This window comes from Gossypium arboreum, chromosome 10 (assembly GCF_025698485.1).
Source record: "Gossypium arboreum isolate Shixiya-1 chromosome 10, ASM2569848v2, whole genome shotgun sequence".
NCBI classification, from domain to species: Eukaryota; Viridiplantae; Streptophyta; class Magnoliopsida; order Malvales; family Malvaceae; genus Gossypium; species Gossypium arboreum.
The window spans coordinates 86,555,624-86,567,633 of NC_069079.1; the positions used below are offsets into that span (position 1 = coordinate 86,555,624).

General features: G+C 36.3%; 1 long non-coding RNA gene and 1 other non-coding gene across 2 annotated transcripts; one reads left to right on the plus strand and one right to left on the minus strand.

Moving 5' to 3' along the window:
- Positions 1 to 1,317: 1,317 nt before the first annotated feature.
- On the minus strand, positions 1,318 to 1,423 carry LOC128282832 (small nucleolar RNA R71). The gene has a single exon (XR_008273186.1). It is a non-coding gene; the product is annotated as a small nucleolar RNA R71 (small nucleolar RNA).
- Positions 1,424 to 8,887: 7,464 nt separating this feature from the next.
- LOC128281524 (uncharacterized) lies at positions 8,888 to 11,793 on the plus strand. The gene is made up of 4 exons (XR_008271743.1): positions 8,888 to 9,045; positions 9,965 to 10,006; positions 10,906 to 10,985; positions 11,482 to 11,793. It is a non-coding gene; the product is annotated as an uncharacterized LOC128281524 (long non-coding RNA).
- The last annotated feature ends 217 nt before the right edge of the window (positions 11,794 to 12,010 follow it).

The window sequence follows — 12,010 nt, forward strand, 5'->3', positions numbered from 1 at the left end:
AAGACGAATCTTGTTATTATTTTCTGAATTGTATGATAAATATTTAACTTGTTCTTAATTATGTGTTCTTAGTTCTTGTTTTGATATCCCAGGATACTGATTCAAGATAAGCTATTATTCAGAGGAGGAATAGACCCTGTCTAAGAGTACATTTGTCATAATTAAGCGGAGTTGATTGTGCGCCTAGAGATAGGGTGACAAGATTTTGCCGGATTAAGGTGAAACCTAATAAGGGGATCCATAAATAGAGTTAATATAACCCTAGGGTGTTAATTAGAGAAAAGTCTCAATTATTCAATCTAGGGATTAGACGTTATTAGTCTTGAATAGGGATAATAACATAACTTAGGGATCTCTACAGAACAAGTTAAATGAATAAATCCTCCAATTCGGAGTCAGAATAACAAATGAAGTCTAGGTGGATTCTTCCTTAGGTATTGTCTTAATTCAATCGTCTGATTCCAGTCTTGCTAAAACTATAGTACTGTTCGATAGGTACACTTCCCTACATTGTGATAATAGGTAGTTTCAAGAACGATTCATTACAAATATTTAAAACCTGTCACACAAAATAGCGATCAAGTTTTTGGCGCCGTTGCCAGGGAACTAAGATATTAGGAACGCTCAATTTTTATTACTTTAGTCATTTATTTTTCTTGCAAGTTAATTCTATTTTATTTTTATTATTATTTATTAATTTACTTTTTCTTTCTCTTGGTAGGTTTTTATAGTTATGATTAGAAGAAACCCGTCAGGACCACTACTTTTTGACGAAAAAATCGATCGCAAGTTCGCAGAAACCAAAGAGACATAAGGCAAAGCTTATGATACACACAGAGAACGAGCAAGAGAACGATACTCAAACCCCAACCAAGGAGATGGCTGAAAACCAAGACAATCAACTACCTCCTGCGATACCCGTTGCACTAGCAAATTAAAATCCTGCTCCTCGTACTATGTATGATTATGCTAAACCTACTTTAACAGGAATCGAGTCAATTATAGTTAGGCCTGCTATTGCTGCAAATAATTTTTAACTAAAACCTAACACTATTCAAATGATACAGCAATTTGTTCAGTTTGATTGTTTGCAGGATGAGGATCCAAACACTCACTTGGCAAATTTCTTGGAATTCTGTGATACATTTAAAATTAATGGCATTTCAGACGATGCCATTCGTCTTCAGTTATTCCCTTTTTCATTGAGGAACAAAGCTAAACAGTGGTTGAACTCGTTACCATGAGGGGCAATTACAATTTGGGAACAAATGACCGAAAAATTTTTATTAAAATATTTCTCGCCGGCTAAAATAGCCAAATTACGTAATGATATCTCTTCGTTTGTGCAGAATGACTTAGAAACTCTTTACGATGCATGAGAGAGATACAGGGACCTACTGCAAAGGTGTCTTCACCATGGATTACCTCTATGGTTTCAAATTCAAACATTCCACAATGGTGTGAACCCATCGACAAGAAAAATGATTGATGCAGCAGCTGAGGGAACCATCAACAACAAAACACCTTAAGAGGCTTACGGATTTATTGAAGAGATGTCACTGAATAACTATCAGTGGCAATTCATGAGGACTAAGCCAACTAAAAGCGCAGATATTTATAACATTGATTCGGTTACTATGCTGTCAAACCAGGTAGAACTTCTAAATAAAAAGATTGATGGCTTTCTTAGTTCTTCACAGGTTCACCCAGTAATGCAGTGCGAAGCAAGTGGAGGTGGATTGAGCAATTCAGAATACCCACCTTATGGCCACAACATAGAGAACGAGTAGTTAAATTAAATCGATAACAATTCTAGACCCCAAAATAACCCATATAACAATACTTATAATGCAAGTTGGAGGAACCATCCCAATTTCTTGTGGGGCGGTCAAGGAAATCAAAGACCACAACATCCTTCGGCTTTTCAACAACCACCTTATCAATAGGAAAAGAAACCAAACCTTGAAGAGATGCTGTCTAAATTTATCTCGCTGTCAGAAAACCATTTCCAGAACACCGAGACAGCACTTAAAAATCAACAAGCATCGATCCAAGGGCTCAAAACTCAGATAGGCCAGCTGTCCAAACTAATTTCAGAAAGATCACTAGGAAGTCTACCTAGTAACACCAAATCAAAAGAGCATGTAAAAGCAGTTACACTAAGGAGTAGGAAAGTGTTAGCAGAATCTGAAAAGAAGCTAATACTAAAGGTCGTGATGAGTGAAAGAGGGGAAGAAAAACTCGAAAATAGTGACAAACCAGTGCCGAAGGAATATAAATCACCAGTTCCATACCGAGAAAAATTGAAAAAAGACCGCATTGATGCACAATTCGGAAAGTTTCTTGAACTTTTTAAGCAATTACATATCAACTTACCTTTTATTGAGGCCATCTTGCAGATGCCTACATACACAAAATTTTTGAAGGAGCTTCTAACAAATAAAAAGAAGTTCGAGGACTTATCTACAGTAGAACTCAACGAGGAGTGATCAGCCATATTCCAAAACAAACTACCAACCAAACTGAAAGATCCAGGAAGTTTTACTATCCCTTGTTTAATTGGTAGTCTGAATGTTGAGAAAGCACTAGCTGATTTAGGCGCTAGCATTAATTTGATGCCATATAAAATGTTCAAACAACTTGGTCTTGGGGAACCTAAACTCACTAGGATGAATATTCAATTAGCCGATAGATCTGTTAAATATCCTAAGGGTATTATAGAAGACGTACTTGTGAAAATAGATAAATTCATATTTCCTATTGACTTTGTTGTGCTTGACATGGACGAAGATGTGGAAGTGCCTTAATTTTAGGGCACTCATTTTTAGCCACTGCTAGGGCTGTAATCGATGTGGGTGATGGTAAATTGGTACTTAGAGTAGGTGACAAGGAGATTATCTTTAAAATTTATGATGCTATGAGGTTTTCTAAGGAACAGGATGATTCATGTTATTTTATTGACTCTATTGATCATACTACTCAAGACTCTTTTCACGAAATTATATAGAAGGACATGACGGAACTGTATCTGGCTCAAGAAGAGGAAACATATGATGAACCTAATGGGCATTCTTCAAGACAAGTAGAATATGAAGGCATTAAGATAAACGATGAACTTAAGCAAAAACCCTCTATTGAAGAGCTCCCAAACTAGAACTTAAACAATTACCAAACCACTTGGAATACGCATTCCTTGGAAATAATTCTACATTACCAGTTATTATTGCTTCTAACTTGCAACCCAAGAAGAAAGAGGAATTATTCCAAGTATTAAAAGAACATAAAAAGGCCATAGCTTGGAAAATTTCTGACATTAAAGGAATCAGCCTTTCTTTTTGCACCCACAAAATTTTGATGGAAGATGAATACAAGCCGTGTGTGCAAGCTCAAAGACGACTGAACCCCAACATGAAGGAAGTTGTTAAAGCCGAGGTAATTAAAATTCTAGATGCTGGAGTCATTTATCCTATTTCTGACAGTTCTTGGGTAAGTCCAGTGTACTGATTTTTAGACGGACTATCTGGCTACTTCCAAATCCCAATAGCTCCTGAAGATAAAAAAAAGACGACATTCACATGCCCATATGGTACGTTCGCTTATCATAGAATGCCTTTTGGATTATGTAATGCTCCTACCAATTTTCAGTGCTGTATGATGGCCATCTTTGACAAACTCGTGGAAGATATCATGGAAGTATTTATGGATGATTTCTCGGTATTCGGTAACTCTTTCCATCTCTACCTTAAAAATTTAAAACGAGTTTTAATAAGATTTGAGGAAACAAACCTTGTGCTTAATTGGGAGAAATGTCACTTCATGGTTCAAGAAGGTATTGTATTAGGGCATAAAATTTCTAGTAAAGGGATTGAAGTGGACAAATCTAAAATAGAAACAATCGAAAAATTACCCCCTCCTAGTTCGGTTAAGGCTATTAGAAGCTTTTTAGGACATGCTGGTTTTTATAGAAGATTTATTAAGGATTTTTCTAAAATAGCTAAGCCTTTGACTAAATTGCTAGAAAATGATATACCTTTTAATTTCAATCAGGAGTGTTTAGAAGCATTTAATACTTTAAAGGATAAATTAATTAATGCTTTAATGATAATTGCACCTGATTGGAACGTACCATTTGAATTAATGTGTGATGCGAGTGATTTTGTAGTAGGTGCAAGAGACAAGCATTTTCAACCTATCTATTATGTTAGTAAAACTTTGACTGCTGCACAAGAGAATTATACTACTACGGAAAAAGAATTACTAGCTGTGGTTTTTGCATTTGATAAATTTTGATCATATCTCATATTGTCTTAAGTTGTTGTTTACACTGACTATTCTGCCCTTCGCTACCTTTTAACTAAAACTGATGCAAAACCTCGACTCATTTGATGGATTCACCTATTGTAGGAATTTGACTTGGAAATTCAGGATAAGAAAGGAGCTGAAAATCTCGTGGCTGATCATCTGTCCAAGCTTGAGAACTCCAATACCAAAGAACTAGATGAAGTTGAAATAAATGATTCGTTTCCTAAAGAACAATTTTTTGCTATATCTGACTGCAAGTTACCTTGGTTTGCAGACATCACAAATGTTTTAGTCACTAACATTATCCCAAAAAGGTTAACACACCAGCAACAGAAGCGATTCTTTAATGATGTGAAAAACTACTTTTAGGACGACCCATTTCTTTTTCACAAATGTGCAGATCAAGTCATTAGAAGATGCGTTACAAGATCAGAAACATCAAAAATATTGGAGCATTGCCACTCAGGGCCAACTGGAGGACACTATAGTGGAACTAAGATTGCACATAAAATAATTGAATCAAGTTTTTATTGGCCTCGTTATTCAAAGACGCTAACAGGTACGTTAATTCATGTGACAAATGCCAACGGACAGGTAACATATCTAAACGTGATGAAATGCCTCAAAACTATATGCTTTCATATGAAATATTTGACGTTTGGGGTATCAATTTCATGGGCCCATTCCTCAGTTCATTTGGGAATAAATACATCTTAGTAGCAGTTAATTATATGTCCAAATGGGTGGAAGCCCAAGCTCTACCTACTAATGATGCTAGAGTGGTAGTACGTTTCCTTAAGAAACTCTTCTTGAGATTCGAAACACCTAGAGCAATTATCAGTGACAAGGGCACTCATTTTTGTAATACCCAATTTGAAAAAACTCTTAAGAAATACGGAGTTTATCATAGAACAGCCACCCCATATCATCCTCAAACTAATGGACAAGTTGAAGTGGCAAACCGAGAAATCAAATGGATCCTTAAAAAAATAGTAGAATCAAACAGAAAAGATTGGGCAATGAAAGTAGATGGTGCCTTCTGGGCTTACAGAACTACTTTTAAGACTCCCATAGGGACATCACCTTACAGACTTGTTTATGGAAAAAGTTGTCAACTACCATTCAAACTAGAGCATAAAGTTTTTTGGGCTATTAAATTTCTAAACCTTGATCTCGAACTTGCAGGAAAAAATAGGTTAATGCAGCTGAACGAACTTAATGAGTGACGAGCCAATGCATACAAAAACTCACACCTATACAAGGAAGCAAAAAAAGCGGCACCATGGCTCTCGTTTAAAGTAATGAAAACAATTTGAAGTTGGAGATCTTGTCCTACTATACAACTTAATACTCAAATTGTTTCCTGGGAAACTTAAATCACGATGGTCAGGACCTTTCGTAATTCAATCTATTCTTCCATATGGCACAATAGAGGTAAGTCACCCATCACATGGTACTTTCAAAGTAAATGGACATCGTCTCAAACTTTATAATAGTGAGAATTTTAAAGACGATGGAGAGGAGCTACGACTCCACAAACCGCCCTAAATAGACCAACAAGGTAACAGTCGGGCTTAGACTATAAACAAGTGCTTCTCAGGACGCAACCCGAACGGTTTCAAATTATTTAAATTTCAATTTTTAAACATCTAGGTCACTAATAGAGTCTTTGAGCACAGGTTCCCAACTCCACACGGTAGATCACACGGCCGTGCTTCATTCCGTGTGACAACCACGGACGGAAGCACGGTCGTACGATACGGTCGTGTGAAACAGGGTAAAAGTTATCTTTCCCAACACGGGATGCGATAATTGGCCATAGGCATACAACCTAGCCGTGGTCAAATCTTCCAAATGAACATGGGCGTGCGACAGGCCCGTGTCTAGAACCCGTGGACAACACTGTCAAAATAACACAGATTTGTGCAGAGCTACATGACCGTGGGAGAAGCGAACCACATCACACACAGTCGTGTAACATGATTATGTAGCCACACGTCCTAGACACACGGGCGTGCCCAAAGGCCGTGTGACGACATCTCACTTCGCGACAAACACGTGTGGGACACGATCCACACGAGCGTGTGAACTAACCGTGCCACTTGAAAATTAGATTATCTATCTTATTTTATTTTTCTTTTATTAATTTTTTAAGATTCTTTTGTTTTTAAACACGGCTTATCTTTATGATTACTATCAAATTAGTCCCCCAATTCTCCTTTTGTCCTTCAGAATCATGTTTGTCCTCTAGCTTTATTTCCAACAACTCGCTCTCGCTAATCCAGGAATTTCATCCATTTTTAACTCAGGAAGTTTCACTTTTCTCCGTATTTTATGAACTTACACTTACATTTGTCAAAATATCTATCTTTGTACATTGAGGACAATGTACATCTTAAGTGTAAGGGGTATTCATTTCATTATCAGAAAAATCCCTGAATGACTACCTTATTCTTTTGAAAAGCTCTCTTATCATATTTAGGATAAATTTTGATTGATTTATGATTTTGATTGATATATCTTGAATTAAAACATAGGCATTTATGCATTGATTGTTTAAACTTTAAGACATTAGAGAATCAAGCATGATAAGTTGATTTTTAAAAATTTAAAATTTTAAACTGTTTCCCCAAAGTTTAGGTATTACTTTGAGTTGGAATTCACAAGTTTTAAACATCAAAAGGCCATAATTCTTGTGATATTTTTTAGCCTTTTGAGCATCTATTAATTCTTTCATGCTCACTTTTATTATTGCTTTGAGTGCGTCAGTATTGAACTGTTATTCTAGAACTTGCTTGATTATGCATGTCAAGACCACACCATTTGATTTGATATGTCAAAATGATTAAGGCACTTAGGATTAACCCACTCATGTCATGAAAGGCCTACCTCCACGATTAACCCCTAGTGAACCCCCTTGAGCCTAACAAGCCATTTCTTGTATTACCCTTAATATTAACCCTTAACCCATTATTGTTGAAATCCCCTGAATTAAATTTGATCCTTATTTTTGTCAAGATTTGAATTGAAATAGTTTCTCGTCTATTTTTTGTTCTTAAGAGTTAGTCTATGTTATTTAACTTGTTCTTAAAAAAAAAACATGTTTACATATTAGTAGCAGTGATCTTGTGAGCTAAAGAAGTTAAATTCCATATTATGAGAAAAAGCTCTGTTGTATACAATTCATGACTAGTCATTTTTTTTCTAGTTAGGAAATTTTTCAATTCGATCTTGATTTTAACCTTTTCTTTCAGCTTGTGATCACACCCCCTAACCAAGCCTCGTTATAACCCTCTAACGACCTTTTGATTGATGTTTCATCTCAATTTATAGTGGTGGAGATTTGATTCTCATGCAAGCCTATGGTAAAAACTTTTCATTATTGAATATTGAGTTCTTTATTTATTGTCCTTAAACACCTCGAGTGATTTGATTGAATCTTTAGTGAGGATGTGAAACTCTGTGATATTCTGAATCAAAGGTAATTACTTAGATGAGAGGAGACACCTATGTTTTCAGAATAAAATGATCAAATTGGAATGTTTGAAACTTTGATGTTCTTTTAGTTGAATTCTCAATGTATGATTACCTGTGGATTATTTTGAGATATTTTCGATAGAGATTATAAGTTGAGAAGAATTCATTTTGATTATGAGTTGAGAATTTTGCTTGAGGACAAGCAATGCTTAAGTGTGGGGGTATTTGATAAACCGTAATTTATACATATTTTTACCCCATGCTTAACACATTCTATGGATGATTTTTCCTTAGAATTGGTGAATTCGATGCTCCTAATGCCTTAATTTCATGTTTTATACTTAGGAGAGCATAGGAGAGTGAACGGAATGAGAAACAATCCAAAAACGGAGAAAATGGGCCAAAGTATGAAATCAACACGGCCGGGACTTCCTCACACGAGCAGACCACACGGCCGTGTCAATTTGGCAAAATCGAAGCACGACTCACACGGGTAGAACACACACTCGTGCCATTCTAATAGGTTCGAGCATAGCCTAAAGTAATCTCACATGGGTGTGTCCCTACCAAGCCCAAGTCGAGTCCAATTCGGAAAAGGCTAATTTCGAGGGTTCTTATGTAACGCCCTAATTTTCGGGAATCCTGTGAATGTTGGCATAGGTTTAATTATGTTAGTGGGCTTCTAGAAGGGCTAAGCTTAAGATAGAACCTGGTAATTTTAGTTAATTTTTGTTCCATAAGAAAAAGGGAGTGAAATTATGAAATAGGGCCTATGTGAAAATGTTTGAAAATGCTATAGGCTAAATTGAAGTGGCCAAATAAATAGGAGTGCAAAATAGGAGGATTTGCATGACAAACCTCCCATTTTACATGAAGTGGCCAGCCATCATGTTGTTGTAGACAAAATGTACACTTGATATCCATAATTTATGGTACAAATTGATACAAATTGATAATAGGTTAGGTAAATGTTCCATGATAATGGGTTAGGTAAATGTTTCATGATAATAGGTTAGGTAAATGTTCCATGATAATGGGTTAGGTAAATGTTTCATGATAATGGGTTAGGTAAATATTTCATGATAAGAATATCATGTCTTTTGTATTAAAGAATTAAATGGATGAAATATGAAGTTTTATTAAAAGAAAAAGGGGTGAAAAGAACAAAGTTTTGTCCATCTTTGTTCATCATAGCTGAAAGTTAGAGAAGAGAAAGAAGAGGAGAAAGCTCTTGAGTGTTCGGTCACTTGGGGAAGAAAATTGAAGGTAAGTTCATGGTAGTTGGCTTCTATATTAATCTTCATGAGTTCTTCTTGATTCTACCTTAACTCTTGAAGCATATTTTGGTTTTTAGTTGTGTTTTGAGCATTTAGTCATGAATTAAAATGAAGGAAATGGTTGTTGTTTCATGTTCTTTTGATGAAAAAAAATGGAAGATAGGTGAAGTTGAGCCAAACAAATGAGCATGCATGTGCCTTAGATGTTAAAGGGAAAAATCAGCTAACATGTTGTGCTTTAAAATGATGAAATGGAGATTATTCTTAAGTAAAATCATAGATATGTGATGATTGATTGGTGATATACATGTTTAAATAACATGCATGCAAGGTATGTGTGAAAGAGTGATTTGGTAATAAATCTGCTTGGGACAGCAGCAGTAACGTGACTTTGGAAACTCACCATAAATTGTGGAAGATGAATTAGAAGCTGCATAAATTATGTAATTAAAGCTTAATGAGTCTAGTTTCTAATGAAATAAACAAGAACATATTTTGAATTCTGTACAATGAGAAATTTGATTTGTAATGAAGAGTGGTCAGATTAGTCAAATAGTGAAACATGGGAAACTTTAAGAAAAATCTGGTATTGATTGGCCATACCAAAAATTCTGAAAATTTTATGTATAAAATATAAATGAGTCTATTTTCAGGGAAAATTAACGGCACTTGATTTGGAGTTTCTTAGCTCCAGTTATAAATAATTTAGTGACTGTTGCTCAGGAAGACAGCTTGCAGTGAAATTATGATTATGTGGTAAACATTGACAAAAATTTGTTAATGAGTTGCTTATTGATTTCTTATAAGCTTACTATGATCTGTAGGTGTGGTTGGCCGAATATTGTAAGGGGTTAATATGTAGTTCATATTTGAATAGTTAGATTAACGTGTTAGTAATCCAATTGTAGGCAGTTCGTGTGTGGATCTCGTCAGCATATCGTCGCAAACAGGTGTGTAACTGACACCCTCTCATAGACTAGATTGGCAAAAGCCAAAAAGCCGAAATGCCGAAAAGTCGATATTTTGGGAATTTATGAAAAGCGAATTCTCGTAAAATAGTTGGGTTTGTATATTTGGTAATCTAAAGTAATAAACCGCAAAGACGCTGCGATTTCGTACATTTTGATAATTTGGGCTTAATGGGCCAAAGATCGGGTTCATGGGCCAACGGGCCCAATTCGGTAAGTATGCGCGGTAAGTGTTCTGATAGTAAGTAAATAGTTAGGATATGCATGAAAACCCTGAAAGTAGCTAAATTACTATAATACCCCTATGTATGGAAAATTACTGTTATACCCCTAGGTGCAAAATTATCGTTATACCCGTAGGGTTAATTTTGACTGAAAAGCATAGCGATCTGATTCTGTATGATGGATGCCATGATTATATATTTGTTGCATGGGGACATGGGTTATATTATGGAGGAAGCGTTCTGGTGGCTATGCCACAAATATCGATCTGGTGGCTCGCCACATATATTCTGCTTCCGGTGGCTCGCCACATATATCGTTTCGGTGGCTCGCCACGATTATTCAGATCTGGTGACTCTGTCACATTATCTATTCCGCAGCCATGCTGCAAATTCGTGGTGTGTAGCGGTTGGGTGGGTCGAGTTGTCTCCCACACGGTGTAAGGTTGGTACGGGGTGTATACGGTTGGATATGGTTGGGTTTCTACATAAACATGTAATATCTGCTCGCTCATTATGGGCCTATGGGCTTTATTCGATTCGCTGCGGGCTAAGGCCAACTTATTCGCATTTCGTGGGTTGAGCTGATTTAGACTATGGTTGGGTTATTTTACACACTGAGTTTCCCCAAACTCATCCCTTTTATTTTCATCCACGCAGGTAATCCCCAACCATAGTGGGCTTGGAGCTGTGAGGGAATTCAGAGTGACCACCCGTTCTAAAAGTTTGATTTTCTTCTGGTGAACTGGACATCCTTTTATTTACGTTTGAAGTTTTGGGTTTTTAAATGTAATAAGGCCGCTTAATTATTTTTGATGGTTTTAATATGTATTACTAAGATAGGTATTACTTATTTTAAATGTTGAAATTGGATAGCTTTAGGGCGTGTTTTCAAAAATAACAATTGATTTCAAAATAACACGACAACAAGCAAAGCTTCCGCAATGAAAGTATTTTCCAAAATTAATCACTTTTCCTAAAAATGACTTAATCAAATCGGTTTCCTAGAAATATCCATGACGTTAAAGTGTGGCAATGGCGGTATGCATGTCAGGATTGGATCCGAAGGAGCTTGGTATAGCGGTCCGATGGACTCACCACCTCTTTCCGGTTTCCTACCTGGTGAACAGCTTCCATTCACTTTAACCTTTAATGAATTAATCTTTTGAACATCAAGTACAATTTTCTAGACTTAGAATGGAAATTTTTTTTTACGTTTTTGATGTGACATGTCAGATCCGGCCATAACTTCTGGGCCGGGTTCGGGGTGCTACATCTTAGGCATTCCAAAGCCTATAAATACACCCTAGAGGAGGAAGAAAGAAACACACGGAGAGAAGGAGGCAGGGAACTGCTCAAGGGAAGCCGATTGATCCATCTCAGAAGCCGGATTCACCATCAAGACTGAAGATCTCCCCTCAATTTCCCTCCAGGAGTTTTAGGTTTTCTTTATGTTTTGTATTCATTATTCTTCTGAGATGTTTTCCTTTTTAGTTATGAACTAAATCCCCTAAATACCTAAGGGGAATGAAACCTAAGACGAATCTTGTTATTATTCTTTGAATTGTATGATAAATATTTAACTTGTTCTTAATTATGTGTTCTTAATTCTTGTTTTGATATCCCAGGATACTGATTCAAGATAAGCTCTTATTCAGAGGAAGAATAGACCCTGTCTAAGAGTACATTTTTCATAATTAAGCGGAGTTGATTGCGCGCCTAGAGATAGGGCGACAAGATTTTGCCGGATTAGGGTGAAACCTAA